This window comes from Daktulosphaira vitifoliae, unplaced genomic scaffold (assembly GCF_025091365.1).
Source record: "Daktulosphaira vitifoliae isolate Bord-2020 unplaced genomic scaffold, ASM2509136v1 Scaffold_2, whole genome shotgun sequence".
Classification (NCBI taxonomy): Eukaryota; Metazoa; Arthropoda; class Insecta; order Hemiptera; family Phylloxeridae; genus Daktulosphaira; species Daktulosphaira vitifoliae.
Window position 1 is genome coordinate 33,570,089 of NW_026099573.1, and position 5,748 is coordinate 33,575,836.

At 30.1% G+C, this 5,748-nt stretch overlaps 2 pseudogenes; one reads left to right on the forward strand and one right to left on the reverse strand.

The window, feature by feature from the left end:
* Positions 1 to 1,443: 1,443 nt before the first annotated feature.
* LOC126898171 (uncharacterized) lies at positions 1,444 to 2,705 on the forward strand (annotated as a pseudogene).
* A 239-nt stretch (positions 2,706 to 2,944) lies between these two features.
* On the reverse strand, positions 2,945 to 4,154 carry LOC126897444 (putative nuclease HARBI1; annotated as a pseudogene).
* Positions 4,155 to 5,748: the final 1,594 nt, after the last annotated feature.

Consider the following 5,748-nt stretch of genomic DNA (forward strand, 5'->3'; position numbering starts at 1 on the left):
TTGCTCATTAATATATGACCCACAGGTCTCTACCCTCAAAACCAGCGTCGACCACATTTTTGCGACGTAAGTTGCGTCAGTACTGTTGTAATAATAACTACGGTTGATTTATTACGATTTAATAATTCAAAAGAATTAGTTATCAGACTTATTTTGAATTTAAATTATAAACCGTTTTACTCCAACCAGCCTAGTATTAAAACTTTTAAAATTTGTGTTAAATCTATTTTAAGAAGACATAATTGACATAAATTTTGCCTAAAACTTAAATTTATTTATAGTATTCTAAATAGTTAAACGTACAATATTAAGTGCCATTTTTTAATAAAAATACATTTTTGCAACATTTCTAAGATTATTTGATAAAATGTTTAAGATTAAAGTAATATAATAATGTTTTCGAATTTTTTTTTGAGGTGTTTTAAAATAATTTGACGAATGAATGACAAATTTTTCGAAAATAATTTTAAAGAACTATATGCGTTTGTTTTAAATTATATTTATGACTATTTTAAGAAAAAACGTAATTTTGTTTTATGACGTAAAATTTTAACTTGAGTGTGAAAAAATTAATTAGTTTTTTTTATGCAATAGCTAAAAATATATAGTTAATTAAAAGTATTCTGAATTATAAGTTTTTATATTTGATTTAAATAAGAGGAATACTAGGGAGAGTTTTTAATAAAAATTGAAATGAAGAAAGTTGTTTTTTGTCGTAATTTGTATATGAAATATCAATACATAGAATAATTTACCCCATTCAAAAAATAATCTTGATCCCCACATCTAAAGCAAGATGATTAATTAATTTTTTTTTTTAATTAAATAATAAATCTTAAAATAATTAATTAATGATATTTTCACGAATATGTCTCAATAAATCAGTTAGTTTTATTGCCAAATTTCAAACTTTAATGGTAAATACTTCCTTTAAGAGCCCATTTCACTAAAAACGAAATATTCGCGGTTACAGTAATCAGGGTTAAAAGTTAATCGTGTTTAACTGACATTTGGATTTCATCACGCAAATCACGGTTACACTAAACATGATTACGGTAACCATGATTAACTATTGTAACCGTGATTAATATCACTCTCAGATGGCAATGGCGCTTGATTTGATAATTTTATTTTAACATTTATTGTATATCATTTGCATTATAATGGAGCATGTAGAGAAAAAAAGAAAACGGGAACGCGCTTTTGAGTACTCCTAGAAGGCAGTATTCATGGACATAATTACAGAGCACTACAGTGTAATCAAGTCGAAGAAGACAAACGCTGTTAGCACAAAAAAGAAGAACACTGAATGGTTAAAAGTTGCTGAGGAGTTTTCTGCTGTGTCCTCTACATATGCCAGAGACTGCCTCAGTTTAAAAACACTTTGTGACAACCTTAAGACGAAGGCAAAGTCGGCGATGGCTGTGCAAGCTGATAACCAATATGGCACAGGTATTATAATTACTTTAAACCCACTTAACTCATACTCTAATATTTGTAATTATTGATTGTTTTCACTAGGAGGAGGATTTTATAGCAAAAAAAAATAATAGCTGATCTAATAGTGGATATAGTGGTGCAGCTCATTCGACCTCATGTCGAACCATTTAATAATAAATATTAATAATATATATGATGACAATTACAAAGAAATTAGTGAAGTCATCACCGGTATGTCTCTATCTATTATTTGATTCTGCCCATTAATTACAGCTTATAGTACAATTAATAAAAATTTAAAAATAATTAATGTAGGACATGAACTTGATGACTTAAAAATCATTAAATAATGCTAAAAGCCATAAAAAAATACTTTGAATTTACTTAATATTTTATCAACTTTATAACACCAAATCAAATTCTATTAACTTTATGAAAATTATGAAATTTGAAAAATTGTAATATCTTTCTTTTTCATGCAATAAATAATGTGTTCTAAATATTTAATAATTATTTACAGATACTATAGATAAAGAACTGGATGATATTGAAGAAGAAGTTATCAAAAGTAAATCAAAAAGTTACTTTGGTTATAATAACAATTGTTTATTATTTTATTTAAAAAATTATTTATTTTAAACTGATAAATTAGTTTTAAATTTATTTACATTAATTTTTACAGAATATTAATGATATTGAACAGAGTATTTCTACTGATTGGTCTTATTATAACCCATCAATGTTAAAGATTCCTATATCTGCTACTCTTCGCCAGACTCCACTACCAACCTTCCAGTCACAAGAACAAACTTCCAGGCTGCCATCTCTTGTTCAGCAGCGAACATGAAGCTCACAGCTGCAGCAATTGGAAAATCAATGCCAGCTGTAGTAAACAAAAAAGTAGTGTCCCTAAGAAGACCGGACTTGACTATAACGGCATCAGAAACTCTTCTGGCAACTAAACTAGCGTCATTAAATGCAGCAAGTGTAGATGTTAGAGAAGAGCACGAATTGCAAATGCAAATATTAGAATTGCAAAAACAACAAGAGGAAGAAAAGTTGATGCAAGAGAAGATGAAGACTGAATTGCTGAAATTACAGTTGTATAGAGATATAGGGGTAGAAGTTGTATATGCCAATGAAGACCAGAGTACACGATTAATTAATTAAATCATTGTTGCTGTATAACCAACCTAAAATCAAAAACATAATGCTATATTTAAAAAATTGTATGTTTGTGTAAATAAAATCATATTAAAGTGTTATTAAATGACAATATTACTATTGCATGTCATTTTTTATTATTATAATATTATAATATAAAGTTTATTTACCTCTCAAAGTGGCTGTCTATCAATGCTTGCCGATGACGGTTTTGCTGAGTTATCCTACGATTTGTTGGGTTTGGTACAAAATCTATTGAGATATCATCCTGGGCTAATATTTCCTCCTATGTACTATGTAATACCATTTCAAATCCATTGGGAACTTCTTCACCAGCTCTTCAAGCAATGTTATGCAGCACTAATGTCGCAGTAATGATAGGGAACACTCGCATAAATTTCACTCTTAACCCCAAAGCCATGATAGGAAACCTTTGTTTCCAAACTCCATAGAATCTTTCAATAGGATTCCTTGTCCTGATTTGTGACTCATTGTATAATTGTTCTGCTGGGGTATGGCATTCTTGGAGTGGTATCATCATGTAGCTAGCTGAAGCATAGCCTCTATCTCCTACTAGTACTGCATCTACATTCACACCTTGTTCGAACAAAGCTCTTCTTCTAGACTCTTTAAATATTCTGAAGTCATGCATACTTTCATAATATCTGGCTACAATATCCATTATATTGAAATAAGCGTCACATATTGCTTAAATATTCAATGAATAAAAGCCTTTTCTATTCCGAAAACGCTCAGCAGTATCTCCACCTTGAAATGTAGAAAGACTATAAGTAAAATATTATCAGTTAATTTACCAATTCCATCTTACAGCATTCTTATTAGTTATTACAAAAATAGTATTTGGTTATATTATTCTTTTTTTTAACTAGCATGTATTATTAGTGAATAAATAGTACTTGTAATAGAAACTGTGTATAATAAAAATGATTGGTTGGGTTGGGTTGGGTTGATACTTGGTGATTGCAACAACTTGACATGAGCGCAGTCAATGGCACCAATGACTCTTGGGAACTTGCTCTTCGGTAAAATTCCAACTGAATCTGTCTTATTTCCTCTGGTGTTTCAGGAAAAAAAATATATTTCCTACGCAAGGAAGCAATAACACAACTAACTATGTGTACTATCCTGCACACTGACTAAGAACTAAATCCACACAGATCTCCTCCAGTGATTTGGAAGCAACCAGTTGCGTAGAATCTAAGAATGCACAGTAGCTGGTTCATCGGGAAAACACAGTTATTCCTGTTGAAAAAAAATTGTCTTTATAGTTATCTTGCAACGATACGCTAAAATAATTTATCGTAATTAAAATTATAACTTTACTGACCTGTCTGTTGCATATTCAAGATAGCCCTCTATTTTTTCCAAAATCGACAAAACTGTTTATTTAGTGAGTCTATACCTTGTCATAAAATCCCGATCATCCAGACTATCGAAGTCTTCAGCCCTGTCCTGTATCAACCTAGGACAGCGGACGGCGAAAATTATAAACTCGTCTTCAAATCGCCAGCATCTTCAAGTTCAGCTAGTTAGAGTACACGGTTTCGAGCACGAAGCATTTTAAGTGATGTGTTTTAATAATAATAATAATGATAATAATTACGAATATATTCTATTATTATAGCGTAAAATTTCTATAAAACTATGTATAATTTAAATAAAACAGAGTAATATAAAACAAACTCGCTGAGAAAAACATGTTGATACTTTTTGTTATCATAGATGGAAATATTTAAGCGCGATTAACATTATTAATCAGCCAAATTTGGGCGGTTAGCTTTTAATCAACAACTTGATGAAATGCAAAGATACCGGTTAACAACGTTAATCGTGATTACGGTCAGTTAACCACAATTAACGGTGTTGGTGAAAACTGTAAGGTGTCAATTTGCCCACCCTTCTCTATGTTCTCAGTTATAAATAAAAAATTTATTTTTCGTCCAGTCTAGTTGGATTTATAATATTGTATTATTATAATAGGCTTGCCTTTAATAATAGCTATAGTAGGCCGAGTCTCGATTATCTAGACCACTAATCTAATCTGACCTGAACTGACAGAAATGTTATTATGTAAAATGTGGCCTGAAAAAAATTAGTTCTCGGCCTGAACTTTCCCCTAGGTCGTTCCTGAAAATGCACATACGCCGTATATCGGTGTGTTTCCTCGTTACCCTTGTGTAGTATAATTATTAACACATGTACTAATTATCCCATGTATAAGAATAAAGCAAAAATCATCAAAGGAATGTTTCCTTTTTAGGGCATTCAAAATAACCATTTATTAATATATGTTTCAAACCAGTTCATACAGCTCATTAACTACACCCACGGCAAGGTTTCTATCACAATTTCTGAGATCGCTGGTTTAATTTATCCACAATATAAGCAATCATTTTTTTTTATAAAAATTTCTCTTTGGGTTATAGCTGCTGTTATTTTCTCTGAGCTGCTGCTAATGATCGATATTCTCTTACATGGAATCTGCATCGATATAAGTAAAAATGTTTTTTCTTGTATCATCCTAAATGGTGAACAATGTTTTAGATGATTTATTAATATTATACCAAGAAATAAGTTTTATTTATATTTATTATTACCTAATATCCTGATTATATTGATAATATTGATAAGTAATCAATATTGTTTTATCATATTTAATAATTTTAAATATTATTATATCCTTCATTTGTCGACAGCCTTAAATGTGCGGAAAAGAGTGAAGAAGCGTGATTTTATTTATTCAGTCATAATAGCCTTATACATTATTTTATATTCATTAAAAACTTATTGTGTCCTTCGCTTATGAACAGCCTTAAATGTGCCGAACAAAGTGAAGAAGCTTAATATTGTGATTAGATTCAATTAGCCTTAGTAGTAGTATTTTATGCCTGTGTAAACGCTAGCCTGAAAGGACTATGCCAAATATCTCCCGTTAAATTGTAGGCATTTGATGTAAACAGTAAACGCTGAACCACCCACAGTCCTGTTGATTATATTTTGAATATACTTATATTTTGTAGATAGACATATTCTTAAAAATATATTTTGACAAGTTCAGAGTAAATTTTAAGAATATCGATATCGATTATGGGGAATTCATCGAAAATATTATTAGTAAAAACA